At 46.9% G+C, this 14,103-nt stretch overlaps 9 non-coding genes across 9 annotated transcripts; all 9 read right to left on the reverse strand.

The window, feature by feature from the left end:
• Positions 1-54: 54 nt before the first annotated feature.
• Positions 55-245, reverse strand: LOC142284441 (U2 spliceosomal RNA). The gene has a single exon (XR_012745948.1). It is a non-coding gene; the product is annotated as a U2 spliceosomal RNA (small nuclear RNA).
• Positions 246-1,632: 1,387 nt separating this feature from the next.
• LOC142284453 (U2 spliceosomal RNA) lies at positions 1,633-1,823 on the reverse strand. The gene has a single exon (XR_012745959.1). It is a non-coding gene; the product is annotated as a U2 spliceosomal RNA (small nuclear RNA).
• A 1,387-nt stretch (positions 1,824-3,210) lies between these two features.
• LOC142284464 (U2 spliceosomal RNA) lies at positions 3,211-3,401 on the reverse strand. Its single transcript, XR_012745970.1, has one exon. It is a non-coding gene; the product is annotated as a U2 spliceosomal RNA (small nuclear RNA).
• A 1,387-nt stretch (positions 3,402-4,788) lies between these two features.
• LOC142284476 (U2 spliceosomal RNA) lies at positions 4,789-4,979 on the reverse strand. The gene has a single exon (XR_012745981.1). It is a non-coding gene; the product is annotated as a U2 spliceosomal RNA (small nuclear RNA).
• Positions 4,980-6,366: 1,387 nt separating this feature from the next.
• LOC142284487 (U2 spliceosomal RNA) lies at positions 6,367-6,557 on the reverse strand. The gene has a single exon (XR_012745990.1). It is a non-coding gene; the product is annotated as a U2 spliceosomal RNA (small nuclear RNA).
• Positions 6,558-7,944: 1,387 nt separating this feature from the next.
• Positions 7,945-8,135, reverse strand: LOC142284491 (U2 spliceosomal RNA). The gene has a single exon (XR_012745991.1). It is a non-coding gene; the product is annotated as a U2 spliceosomal RNA (small nuclear RNA).
• A 1,387-nt stretch (positions 8,136-9,522) lies between these two features.
• On the reverse strand, positions 9,523-9,713 carry LOC142284492 (U2 spliceosomal RNA). The gene has a single exon (XR_012745992.1). It is a non-coding gene; the product is annotated as a U2 spliceosomal RNA (small nuclear RNA).
• Positions 9,714-11,100: 1,387 nt separating this feature from the next.
• On the reverse strand, positions 11,101-11,291 carry LOC142284493 (U2 spliceosomal RNA). Its single transcript, XR_012745993.1, has one exon. It is a non-coding gene; the product is annotated as a U2 spliceosomal RNA (small nuclear RNA).
• A 1,387-nt stretch (positions 11,292-12,678) lies between these two features.
• On the reverse strand, positions 12,679-12,871 carry LOC142284482 (U2 spliceosomal RNA). Its single transcript, XR_012745986.1, has one exon. It is a non-coding gene; the product is annotated as a U2 spliceosomal RNA (small nuclear RNA).
• Positions 12,872-14,103: the final 1,232 nt, after the last annotated feature.

The following is a 14,103-nucleotide window of genomic DNA, read 5'->3' on the forward strand; positions in this document are numbered from 1 at the left end:
TCGGGCTAATATGAATCAGGTGAATTGAGTTCTGCTTTTGGAAACTGGGTTAAGAAGGGGTGCACCGTTCCTGGAGGTACTGCAATACCAGGTCAATGCGTGGAGTGGACAGAGCAAGCTCTTTTTCCATCTCCCTGTTCTAAAAATCCATTTAATATATGGTCCCCAGATAGGGGACGTATCAGATATTAAACTGATAAGAACAGATACTACACTTGATCTTAGCCAAAAGGCCGAGAAGCGATAACCAGAATTGGTTTGGGCCTCGAGTGGCACCCTGGCCTATGCCGGACACATCTTAGGGAGAGAGAGCGAGAGGGAGACAAACCCACGCCTACACAAGACATTTTGTCACCCAAGCCAACCCTTGAAAAGGCTGCTTTGCAGAGCCAAAACAAGAAGAATGGTGCGTTTTGCAGCCGCCGCCCACTGCAATGAATCTGAATAACTCCTCCTTTAGGGCGCAAGCAACTCCCCTCCCCCTTGCAGTCTTTCCAATTCACGATACAAAAAGACGGACAGGACAGGTTGCCTGACTTTCCGTCACTGCCACCCTTTGCCATCCTTACCCGTAGAAAGCCCTTTCATCATCCCCAAACCCTAATCTTTTCCCTTTCCTTCCCAGCCCCCAAACCCTGCCCTCTGTACCTTTCTCACCACCCGCTTCCCTTCTCCTGTCATCCCCCTACCACCCGGGAAAAAAAGAGATTGCCCCCTCCTTCCACTAGCCCACCCTCCCACCCAAAGAACAACTTCTTCTGCGCAGCTTGTTTTCTAGGCAGCAGCGCTATTGTGATGTCATCGGGGGGCATTGTGACAAGCCGCCAGTGTTCCGTCTCTTCATGTTGTGCACAGTTCAAACGGAAAATACATCAACAGGCAGACTACAGAAAAGCTTACTATCAAAGGTTAGAGGGGGGCTTTCTCAGAGGGCTTTTTACAGTTTTTCTATTCCCAATTAGCCGTTTAAGTGTACTTATTGAAAGTAGTAATTCTTTCATAGGCCGCCCTTTCTTAGTATTTGACGTTCCTTATATTGCGGTATGAGGCTTCGCAGTAGGTTGCAAACATTCATCACCCATGACTGTCCCCAATTGAGCTCAGAAGCTCAATGTCTATCATGACCTCTCTTTTAGAATGTCCAAGAGCAAGCAAACTATTCCTCCAGGAGAGGGCGCCAACAGACTACTAAAGAGATCATCATTACTCAAAGAAAACCCCAAAAACCAATGCATGATAGGAATAAACAGGTAACTTTCTTTGGAGTGGAAGCGGAGAGATCGCACCAGATGCCAATTCTAGATGTTATCACACCTGTGGTCACTGCAGCAGCAGGTGAATCCACTTTGTCCAAAAGGGATCTATTCCATTCAATTGCAAATGATCTAGATAAGACAGAGAACTGCAGCACGGGGACATAGCCGAGTTGGTCAGGTTGAGTGGTGATGAGTTTGCTATTTGGATGAATAAAGAAAGTCAAAAGTGTGAAAGATAAAAAACAAAAGGAGGAAGTGTGAAAAGTGAATGGGCCAAATTGAGGTGCATATGAAGACGTATGCTTTCTTCCAATTCATTAAATCGGGCTAATATGAATCAGGTGAATTGAGTTCTGCTTTTGGAAACTGGGTTAAGAAGGGGTGCACCGTTCCTGGAGGTACTGCAATACCAGGTCAATGCGTGGAGTGGACAGAGCAAGCTCTTTTTCCATCTCCCTGTTCTAAAAATCCATTTAATATATGGTCCCCAGATAGGGGACGTATCAGATATTAAACTGATAAGAACAGATACTACACTTGATCTTAGCCAAAAGGCCGAGAAGCGATAACCAGAATTGGTTTGGGCCTCGAGTGGCACCCTGGCCTATGCCGGACACATCTTAGGGAGAGAGAGCGAGAGGGAGACAAACCCACGCCTACACAAGACATTTTGTCACCCAAGCCAACCCTTGAAAAGGCTGCTTTGCAGAGCCAAAACAAGAAGAATGGTGCGTTTTGCAGCCGCCGCCCACTGCAATGAATCTGAATAACTCCTCCTTTAGGGCGCAAGCAACTCCCCTCCCCCTTGCAGTCTTTCCAATTCACGATACAAAAAGACGGACAGGACAGGTTGCCTGACTTTCCGTCACTGCCACCCTTTGCCATCCTTACCCGTAGAAAGCCCTTTCATCATCCCCAAACCCTAATCTTTTCCCTTTCCTTCCCAGCCCCCAAACCCTGCCCTCTGTACCTTTCTCACCACCCGCTTCCCTTCTCCTGTCATCCCCCTACCACCCGGGAAAAAAAGAGATTGCCCCCTCCTTCCACTAGCCCACCCTCCCACCCAAAGAACAACTTCTTCTGCGCAGCTTGTTTTCTAGGCAGCAGCGCTATTGTGATGTCATCGGGGGGCATTGTGACAAGCCGCCAGTGTTCCGTCTCTTCATGTTGTGCACAGTTCAAACGGAAAATACATCAACAGGCAGACTACAGAAAAGCTTACTATCAAAGGTTAGAGGGGGGCTTTCTCAGAGGGCTTTTTACAGTTTTTCTATTCCCAATTAGCCGTTTAAGTGTACTTATTGAAAGTAGTAATTCTTTCATAGGCCGCCCTTTCTTAGTATTTGACGTTCCTTATATTGCGGTATGAGGCTTCGCAGTAGGTTGCAAACATTCATCACCCATGACTGTCCCCAATTGAGCTCAGAAGCTCAATGTCTATCATGACCTCTCTTTTAGAATGTCCAAGAGCAAGCAAACTATTCCTCCAGGAGAGGGCGCCAACAGACTACTAAAGAGATCATCATTACTCAAAGAAAACCCCAAAAACCAATGCATGATAGGAATAAACAGGTAACTTTCTTTGGAGTGGAAGCGGAGAGATCGCACCAGATGCCAATTCTAGATGTTATCACACCTGTGGTCACTGCAGCAGCAGGTGAATCCACTTTGTCCAAAAGGGATCTATTCCATTCAATTGCAAATGATCTAGATAAGACAGAGAACTGCAGCACGGGGACATAGCCGAGTTGGTCAGGTTGAGTGGTGATGAGTTTGCTATTTGGATGAATAAAGAAAGTCAAAAGTGTGAAAGATAAAAAACAAAAGGAGGAAGTGTGAAAAGTGAATGGGCCAAATTGAGGTGCATATGAAGACGTATGCTTTCTTCCAATTCATTAAATCGGGCTAATATGAATCAGGTGAATTGAGTTCTGCTTTTGGAAACTGGGTTAAGAAGGGGTGCACCGTTCCTGGAGGTACTGCAATACCAGGTCAATGCGTGGAGTGGACAGAGCAAGCTCTTTTTCCATCTCCCTGTTCTAAAAATCCATTTAATATATGGTCCCCAGATAGGGGACGTATCAGATATTAAACTGATAAGAACAGATACTACACTTGATCTTAGCCAAAAGGCCGAGAAGCGATAACCAGAATTGGTTTGGGCCTCGAGTGGCACCCTGGCCTATGCCGGACACATCTTAGGGAGAGAGAGCGAGAGGGAGACAAACCCACGCCTACACAAGACATTTTGTCACCCAAGCCAACCCTTGAAAAGGCTGCTTTGCAGAGCCAAAACAAGAAGAATGGTGCGTTTTGCAGCCGCCGCCCACTGCAATGAATCTGAATAACTCCTCCTTTAGGGCGCAAGCAACTCCCCTCCCCCTTGCAGTCTTTCCAATTCACGATACAAAAAGACGGACAGGACAGGTTGCCTGACTTTCCGTCACTGCCACCCTTTGCCATCCTTACCCGTAGAAAGCCCTTTCATCATCCCCAAACCCTAATCTTTTCCCTTTCCTTCCCAGCCCCCAAACCCTGCCCTCTGTACCTTTCTCACCACCCGCTTCCCTTCTCCTGTCATCCCCCTACCACCCGGGAAAAAAAGAGATTGCCCCCTCCTTCCACTAGCCCACCCTCCCACCCAAAGAACAACTTCTTCTGCGCAGCTTGTTTTCTAGGCAGCAGCGCTATTGTGATGTCATCGGGGGGCATTGTGACAAGCCGCCAGTGTTCCGTCTCTTCATGTTGTGCACAGTTCAAACGGAAAATACATCAACAGGCAGACTACAGAAAAGCTTACTATCAAAGGTTAGAGGGGGGCTTTCTCAGAGGGCTTTTTACAGTTTTTCTATTCCCAATTAGCCGTTTAAGTGTACTTATTGAAAGTAGTAATTCTTTCATAGGCCGCCCTTTCTTAGTATTTGACGTTCCTTATATTGCGGTATGAGGCTTCGCAGTAGGTTGCAAACATTCATCACCCATGACTGTCCCCAATTGAGCTCAGAAGCTCAATGTCTATCATGACCTCTCTTTTAGAATGTCCAAGAGCAAGCAAACTATTCCTCCAGGAGAGGGCGCCAACAGACTACTAAAGAGATCATCATTACTCAAAGAAAACCCCAAAAACCAATGCATGATAGGAATAAACAGGTAACTTTCTTTGGAGTGGAAGCGGAGAGATCGCACCAGATGCCAATTCTAGATGTTATCACACCTGTGGTCACTGCAGCAGCAGGTGAATCCACTTTGTCCAAAAGGGATCTATTCCATTCAATTGCAAATGATCTAGATAAGACAGAGAACTGCAGCACGGGGACATAGCCGAGTTGGTCAGGTTGAGTGGTGATGAGTTTGCTATTTGGATGAATAAAGAAAGTCAAAAGTGTGAAAGATAAAAAACAAAAGGAGGAAGTGTGAAAAGTGAATGGGCCAAATTGAGGTGCATATGAAGACGTATGCTTTCTTCCAATTCATTAAATCGGGCTAATATGAATCAGGTGAATTGAGTTCTGCTTTTGGAAACTGGGTTAAGAAGGGGTGCACCGTTCCTGGAGGTACTGCAATACCAGGTCAATGCGTGGAGTGGACAGAGCAAGCTCTTTTTCCATCTCCCTGTTCTAAAAATCCATTTAATATATGGTCCCCAGATAGGGGACGTATCAGATATTAAACTGATAAGAACAGATACTACACTTGATCTTAGCCAAAAGGCCGAGAAGCGATAACCAGAATTGGTTTGGGCCTCGAGTGGCACCCTGGCCTATGCCGGACACATCTTAGGGAGAGAGAGCGAGAGGGAGACAAACCCACGCCTACACAAGACATTTTGTCACCCAAGCCAACCCTTGAAAAGGCTGCTTTGCAGAGCCAAAACAAGAAGAATGGTGCGTTTTGCAGCCGCCGCCCACTGCAATGAATCTGAATAACTCCTCCTTTAGGGCGCAAGCAACTCCCCTCCCCCTTGCAGTCTTTCCAATTCACGATACAAAAAGACGGACAGGACAGGTTGCCTGACTTTCCGTCACTGCCACCCTTTGCCATCCTTACCCGTAGAAAGCCCTTTCATCATCCCCAAACCCTAATCTTTTCCCTTTCCTTCCCAGCCCCCAAACCCTGCCCTCTGTACCTTTCTCACCACCCGCTTCCCTTCTCCTGTCATCCCCCTACCACCCGGGAAAAAAAGAGATTGCCCCCTCCTTCCACTAGCCCACCCTCCCACCCAAAGAACAACTTCTTCTGCGCAGCTTGTTTTCTAGGCAGCAGCGCTATTGTGATGTCATCGGGGGGCATTGTGACAAGCCGCCAGTGTTCCGTCTCTTCATGTTGTGCACAGTTCAAACGGAAAATACATCAACAGGCAGACTACAGAAAAGCTTACTATCAAAGGTTAGAGGGGGGCTTTCTCAGAGGGCTTTTTACAGTTTTTCTATTCCCAATTAGCCGTTTAAGTGTACTTATTGAAAGTAGTAATTCTTTCATAGGCCGCCCTTTCTTAGTATTTGACGTTCCTTATATTGCGGTATGAGGCTTCGCAGTAGGTTGCAAACATTCATCACCCATGACTGTCCCCAATTGAGCTCAGAAGCTCAATGTCTATCATGACCTCTCTTTTAGAATGTCCAAGAGCAAGCAAACTATTCCTCCAGGAGAGGGCGCCAACAGACTACTAAAGAGATCATCATTACTCAAAGAAAACCCCAAAAACCAATGCATGATAGGAATAAACAGGTAACTTTCTTTGGAGTGGAAGCGGAGAGATCGCACCAGATGCCAATTCTAGATGTTATCACACCTGTGGTCACTGCAGCAGCAGGTGAATCCACTTTGTCCAAAAGGGATCTATTCCATTCAATTGCAAATGATCTAGATAAGACAGAGAACTGCAGCACGGGGACATAGCCGAGTTGGTCAGGTTGAGTGGTGATGAGTTTGCTATTTGGATGAATAAAGAAAGTCAAAAGTGTGAAAGATAAAAAACAAAAGGAGGAAGTGTGAAAAGTGAATGGGCCAAATTGAGGTGCATATGAAGACGTATGCTTTCTTCCAATTCATTAAATCGGGCTAATATGAATCAGGTGAATTGAGTTCTGCTTTTGGAAACTGGGTTAAGAAGGGGTGCACCGTTCCTGGAGGTACTGCAATACCAGGTCAATGCGTGGAGTGGACAGAGCAAGCTCTTTTTCCATCTCCCTGTTCTAAAAATCCATTTAATATATGGTCCCCAGATAGGGGACGTATCAGATATTAAACTGATAAGAACAGATACTACACTTGATCTTAGCCAAAAGGCCGAGAAGCGATAACCAGAATTGGTTTGGGCCTCGAGTGGCACCCTGGCCTATGCCGGACACATCTTAGGGAGAGAGAGCGAGAGGGAGACAAACCCACGCCTACACAAGACATTTTGTCACCCAAGCCAACCCTTGAAAAGGCTGCTTTGCAGAGCCAAAACAAGAAGAATGGTGCGTTTTGCAGCCGCCGCCCACTGCAATGAATCTGAATAACTCCTCCTTTAGGGCGCAAGCAACTCCCCTCCCCCTTGCAGTCTTTCCAATTCACGATACAAAAAGACGGACAGGACAGGTTGCCTGACTTTCCGTCACTGCCACCCTTTGCCATCCTTACCCGTAGAAAGCCCTTTCATCATCCCCAAACCCTAATCTTTTCCCTTTCCTTCCCAGCCCCCAAACCCTGCCCTCTGTACCTTTCTCACCACCCGCTTCCCTTCTCCTGTCATCCCCCTACCACCCGGGAAAAAAAGAGATTGCCCCCTCCTTCCACTAGCCCACCCTCCCACCCAAAGAACAACTTCTTCTGCGCAGCTTGTTTTCTAGGCAGCAGCGCTATTGTGATGTCATCGGGGGGCATTGTGACAAGCCGCCAGTGTTCCGTCTCTTCATGTTGTGCACAGTTCAAACGGAAAATACATCAACAGGCAGACTACAGAAAAGCTTACTATCAAAGGTTAGAGGGGGGCTTTCTCAGAGGGCTTTTTACAGTTTTTCTATTCCCAATTAGCCGTTTAAGTGTACTTATTGAAAGTAGTAATTCTTTCATAGGCCGCCCTTTCTTAGTATTTGACGTTCCTTATATTGCGGTATGAGGCTTCGCAGTAGGTTGCAAACATTCATCACCCATGACTGTCCCCAATTGAGCTCAGAAGCTCAATGTCTATCATGACCTCTCTTTTAGAATGTCCAAGAGCAAGCAAACTATTCCTCCAGGAGAGGGCGCCAACAGACTACTAAAGAGATCATCATTACTCAAAGAAAACCCCAAAAACCAATGCATGATAGGAATAAACAGGTAACTTTCTTTGGAGTGGAAGCGGAGAGATCGCACCAGATGCCAATTCTAGATGTTATCACACCTGTGGTCACTGCAGCAGCAGGTGAATCCACTTTGTCCAAAAGGGATCTATTCCATTCAATTGCAAATGATCTAGATAAGACAGAGAACTGCAGCACGGGGACATAGCCGAGTTGGTCAGGTTGAGTGGTGATGAGTTTGCTATTTGGATGAATAAAGAAAGTCAAAAGTGTGAAAGATAAAAAACAAAAGGAGGAAGTGTGAAAAGTGAATGGGCCAAATTGAGGTGCATATGAAGACGTATGCTTTCTTCCAATTCATTAAATCGGGCTAATATGAATCAGGTGAATTGAGTTCTGCTTTTGGAAACTGGGTTAAGAAGGGGTGCACCGTTCCTGGAGGTACTGCAATACCAGGTCAATGCGTGGAGTGGACAGAGCAAGCTCTTTTTCCATCTCCCTGTTCTAAAAATCCATTTAATATATGGTCCCCAGATAGGGGACGTATCAGATATTAAACTGATAAGAACAGATACTACACTTGATCTTAGCCAAAAGGCCGAGAAGCGATAACCAGAATTGGTTTGGGCCTCGAGTGGCACCCTGGCCTATGCCGGACACATCTTAGGGAGAGAGAGCGAGAGGGAGACAAACCCACGCCTACACAAGACATTTTGTCACCCAAGCCAACCCTTGAAAAGGCTGCTTTGCAGAGCCAAAACAAGAAGAATGGTGCGTTTTGCAGCCGCCGCCCACTGCAATGAATCTGAATAACTCCTCCTTTAGGGCGCAAGCAACTCCCCTCCCCCTTGCAGTCTTTCCAATTCACGATACAAAAAGACGGACAGGACAGGTTGCCTGACTTTCCGTCACTGCCACCCTTTGCCATCCTTACCCGTAGAAAGCCCTTTCATCATCCCCAAACCCTAATCTTTTCCCTTTCCTTCCCAGCCCCCAAACCCTGCCCTCTGTACCTTTCTCACCACCCGCTTCCCTTCTCCTGTCATCCCCCTACCACCCGGGAAAAAAAGAGATTGCCCCCTCCTTCCACTAGCCCACCCTCCCACCCAAAGAACAACTTCTTCTGCGCAGCTTGTTTTCTAGGCAGCAGCGCTATTGTGATGTCATCGGGGGGCATTGTGACAAGCCGCCAGTGTTCCGTCTCTTCATGTTGTGCACAGTTCAAACGGAAAATACATCAACAGGCAGACTACAGAAAAGCTTACTATCAAAGGTTAGAGGGGGGCTTTCTCAGAGGGCTTTTTACAGTTTTTCTATTCCCAATTAGCCGTTTAAGTGTACTTATTGAAAGTAGTAATTCTTTCATAGGCCGCCCTTTCTTAGTATTTGACGTTCCTTATATTGCGGTATGAGGCTTCGCAGTAGGTTGCAAACATTCATCACCCATGACTGTCCCCAATTGAGCTCAGAAGCTCAATGTCTATCATGACCTCTCTTTTAGAATGTCCAAGAGCAAGCAAACTATTCCTCCAGGAGAGGGCGCCAACAGACTACTAAAGAGATCATCATTACTCAAAGAAAACCCCAAAAACCAATGCATGATAGGAATAAACAGGTAACTTTCTTTGGAGTGGAAGCGGAGAGATCGCACCAGATGCCAATTCTAGATGTTATCACACCTGTGGTCACTGCAGCAGCAGGTGAATCCACTTTGTCCAAAAGGGATCTATTCCATTCAATTGCAAATGATCTAGATAAGACAGAGAACTGCAGCACGGGGACATAGCCGAGTTGGTCAGGTTGAGTGGTGATGAGTTTGCTATTTGGATGAATAAAGAAAGTCAAAAGTGTGAAAGATAAAAAACAAAAGGAGGAAGTGTGAAAAGTGAATGGGCCAAATTGAGGTGCATATGAAGACGTATGCTTTCTTCCAATTCATTAAATCGGGCTAATATGAATCAGGTGAATTGAGTTCTGCTTTTGGAAACTGGGTTAAGAAGGGGTGCACCGTTCCTGGAGGTACTGCAATACCAGGTCAATGCGTGGAGTGGACAGAGCAAGCTCTTTTTCCATCTCCCTGTTCTAAAAATCCATTTAATATATGGTCCCCAGATAGGGGACGTATCAGATATTAAACTGATAAGAACAGATACTACACTTGATCTTAGCCAAAAGGCCGAGAAGCGATAACCAGAATTGGTTTGGGCCTCGAGTGGCACCCTGGCCTATGCCGGACACATCTTAGGGAGAGAGAGCGAGAGGGAGACAAACCCACGCCTACACAAGACATTTTGTCACCCAAGCCAACCCTTGAAAAGGCTGCTTTGCAGAGCCAAAACAAGAAGAATGGTGCGTTTTGCAGCCGCCGCCCACTGCAATGAATCTGAATAACTCCTCCTTTAGGGCGCAAGCAACTCCCCTCCCCCTTGCAGTCTTTCCAATTCACGATACAAAAAGACGGACAGGACAGGTTGCCTGACTTTCCGTCACTGCCACCCTTTGCCATCCTTACCCGTAGAAAGCCCTTTCATCATCCCCAAACCCTAATCTTTTCCCTTTCCTTCCCAGCCCCCAAACCCTGCCCTCTGTACCTTTCTCACCACCCGCTTCCCTTCTCCTGTCATCCCCCTACCACCCGGGAAAAAAAGAGATTGCCCCCTCCTTCCACTAGCCCACCCTCCCACCCAAAGAACAACTTCTTCTGCGCAGCTTGTTTTCTAGGCAGCAGCGCTATTGTGATGTCATCGGGGGGCATTGTGACAAGCCGCCAGTGTTCCGTCTCTTCATGTTGTGCACAGTTCAAACGGAAAATACATCAACAGGCAGACTACAGAAAAGCTTACTATCAAAGGTTAGAGGGGGGCTTTCTCAGAGGGCTTTTTACAGTTTTTCTATTCCCAATTAGCCGTTTAAGTGTACTTATTGAAAGTAGTAATTCTTTCATAGGCCGCCCTTTCTTAGTATTTGACGTTCCTTATATTGCGGTATGAGGCTTCGCAGTAGGTTGCAAACATTCATCACCCATGACTGTCCCCAATTGAGCTCAGAAGCTCAATGTCTATCATGACCTCTCTTTTAGAATGTCCAAGAGCAAGCAAACTATTCCTCCAGGAGAGGGCGCCAACAGACTACTAAAGAGATCATCATTACTCAAAGAAAACCCCAAAAACCAATGCATGATAGGAATAAACAGGTAACTTTCTTTGGAGTGGAAGCGGAGAGATCGCACCAGATGCCAATTCTAGATGTTATCACACCTGTGGTCACTGCAGCAGCAGGTGAATCCACTTTGTCCAAAAGGGATCTATTCCATTCAATTGCAAATGATCTAGATAAGACAGAGAACTGCAGCACGGGGACATAGCCGAGTTGGTCAGGTTGAGTGGTGATGAGTTTGCTATTTGGATGAATAAAGAAAGTCAAAAGTGTGAAAGATAAAAAACAAAAGGAGGAAGTGTGAAAAGTGAATGGGCCAAATTGAGGTGCATATGAAGACGTATGCTTTCTTCCAATTCATTAAATCGGGCTAATATGAATCAGGTGAATTGAGTTCTGCTTTTGGAAACTGGGTTAAGAAGGGGTGCACCGTTCCTGGAGGTACTGCAATACCAGGTCAATGCGTGGAGTGGACAGAGCAAGCTCTTTTTCCATCTCCCTGTTCTAAAAATCCATTTAATATATGGTCCCCAGATAGGGGACGTATCAGATATTAAACTGATAAGAACAGATACTACACTTGATCTTAGCCAAAAGGCCGAGAAGCGATAACCAGAATTGGTTTGGGCCTCGAGTGGCACCCTGGCCTATGCCGGACACATCTTAGGGAGAGAGAGCGAGAGGGAGACAAACCCACGCCTACACAAGACATTTTGTCACCCAAGCCAACCCTTGAAAAGGCTGCTTTGCAGAGCCAAAACAAGAAGAATGGTGCGTTTTGCAGCCGCCGCCCACTGCAATGAATCTGAATAACTCCTCCTTTAGGGCGCAAGCAACTCCCCTCCCCCTTGCAGTCTTTCCAATTCACGATACAAAAAGACGGACAGGACAGGTTGCCTGACTTTCCGTCACTGCCACCCTTTGCCATCCTTACCCGTAGAAAGCCCTTTCATCATCCCCAAACCCTAATCTTTTCCCTTTCCTTCCCAGCCCCCAAACCCTGCCCTCTGTACCTTTCTCACCACCCGCTTCCCTTCTCCTGTCATCCCCCTACCACCCGGGAAAAAAAGAGATTGCCCCCTCCTTCCACTAGCCCACCCTCCCACCCAAAGAACAACTTCTTCTGCGCAGCTTGTTTTCTAGGCAGCAGCGCTATTGTGATGTCATCGGGGGGCATTGTGACAAGCCGCCAGTGTTCCGTCTCTTCATGTTGTGCACAGTTCAAACGGAAAATACATCAACAGGCAGACTACAGAAAAGCTTACTATCAAAGGTTAGAGGGGGGCTTTCTCAGAGGGCTTTTTACAGTTTTTCTATTCCCAATTAGCCGTTTAAGTGTACTTATTGAAAGTAGTAATTCTTTCATAGGCCGCCCTTTCTTAGTATTTGACGTTCCTTATATTGCGGTATGAGGCTTCGCAGTAGGTTGCAAACATTCATCACCCATGACTGTCCCCAATTGAGCTCAGAAGCTCAATGTCTATCATGACCTCTCTTTTAGAATGTCCAAGAGCAAGCAAACTATTCCTCCAGGAGAGGGCGCCAACAGACTACTAAAGAGATCATCATTACTCAAAGAAAACCCCAAAAACCAATGCATGATAGGAATAAACAGGTAACTTTCTTTGGAGTGGAAGCGGAGAGATCGCACCAGATGCCAATTCTAGATGTTATCACACCTGTGGTCACTGCAGCAGCAGGTGAATCCACTTTGTCCAAAAGGGATCTATTCCATTCAATTGCAAATGATCTAGATAAGACAGAGAACTGCAGCACGGGGACATAGCCGAGTTGGTCAGGTTGAGTGGTGATGAGTTTGCTATTTGGATGAATAAAGAAAGTCAAAAGTGTGAAAGATAAAAAACAAAAGGAGGAAGTGTGAAAAGTGAATGGGCCAAATTGAGGTGCATATGAAGACGTATGCTTTCTTCCAATTCATTAAATCGGGCTAATATGAATCAGGTGAATTGAGTTCTGCTTTTGGAAACTGGGTTAAGAAGGGGTGCACCGTTCCTGGAGGTACTGCAATACCAGGTCAATGCGTGGAGTGGACAGAGCAAGCTCTTTTTCCATCTCCCTGTTCTAAAAATCCATTTAATATATGGTCCCCAGATAGGGGACGTATCAGATATTAAACTGATAAGAACAGATTTTTGATTTAATGAAGCTTTCCAAAGCACCACAAAAAATGCATGACCGAAGTCACACCAAAAACAGTGCAAAGGCTAGGATTCGTGTGGACCCCACCGTGAGGAGAGGGTCCCCAAAAATCAACCCCGTCCCTCCGAGCCAGAAGGCCACAGCAAGGGTCAGGGATCTTCGGTGCTCCCCCAAGCCGAAGCCTGGTTGAGCCTTGTCGTTGCTCCCAGCGTCCACCCAGGCATCTTACCCAAGTGGAGTAGAGAGCTACTAGTTGTTGGTTTGGCAGCCGAAACTGCCCGGACCGTCAACCGGTGTTGGTTTCTCAGCCCAAGGCTAACCGGACCTCCAACCGGGTGTTGGTTTCTCAGCCGAAGCTGACCCAGACCTCCAACCGGGTGTTGGTTTCTCAGCCGAAGCTGACCCAGACCTCCAACCGGGTGTTAGTTTCTCAGCCCAAAGCTGACCAGACCTCCGACCGGGATTATAAAAATTTCCCTTCCTAGCCAGAAGGCCGGGATAGGGTAATATGCTCAAAAAGTATGAAAAGGCAAGGTACGGTGTGCTACAGAGCCCAAGGCTTGCCGGGGTCCCAAGCCAGCAAGCTCAGACTCACTCCAGGGTCGTCAGTCCTGGGGCACGTTGTACCATAGCCCCCCACCCTTACTCAGTCTAATAGCCTCGATCCTGGTAGGGCCATGTTTTCCTCTAGATGAATATACTATCCACCCAGAGTACTAGCAAGCGCAACCTTCCAGTGTGCATTGTATCATTGTACTAAGGTGGCCTGGAGCTTAAACCATCTCTTCGAACAACACTACACTTGATCTTAGCCAAAAGGCCGAGAAGCGATAACCAGAATTGGTTTGGGCCTCGAGTGGCACCCTGGCCTATGCCGGACACATCTTAGGGAGAGAGAGCGAGAGGGAGACAAACCCACGCCTACACAAGACATTTTGTCACCCAAGCCAACCCTTGAAAAGGCTGCTTTGCAGAGCCAAAACAAGAAGAATGGTGCGTTTTGCAGCCGCCGCCCACTGCAATGAATCTGAATAACTCCTCCTTTAGGGCGCAAGCAACTCCCCTCCCCCTTGCAGTCTTTCCAATTCACGATACAAAAAGACGGACAGGACAGGTTGCCTGACTTTCCGTCACTGCCACCCTTTGCCATCCTTACCCGTAGAAAGCCCTTTCATCATCCCCAAACCCTAATCTTTTCCCTTTCCTTCCCAGCCCCCAAACCCTGCCCTCTGTACCTTTCTCACCACCCGCTTCCCTTCTCC

Source organism: Anomaloglossus baeobatrachus, unplaced genomic scaffold (assembly GCF_048569485.1).
Source record: "Anomaloglossus baeobatrachus isolate aAnoBae1 unplaced genomic scaffold, aAnoBae1.hap1 Scaffold_571, whole genome shotgun sequence".
Lineage (NCBI taxonomy): Eukaryota > Metazoa > Chordata > Amphibia > Anura > Aromobatidae > Anomaloglossus > Anomaloglossus baeobatrachus.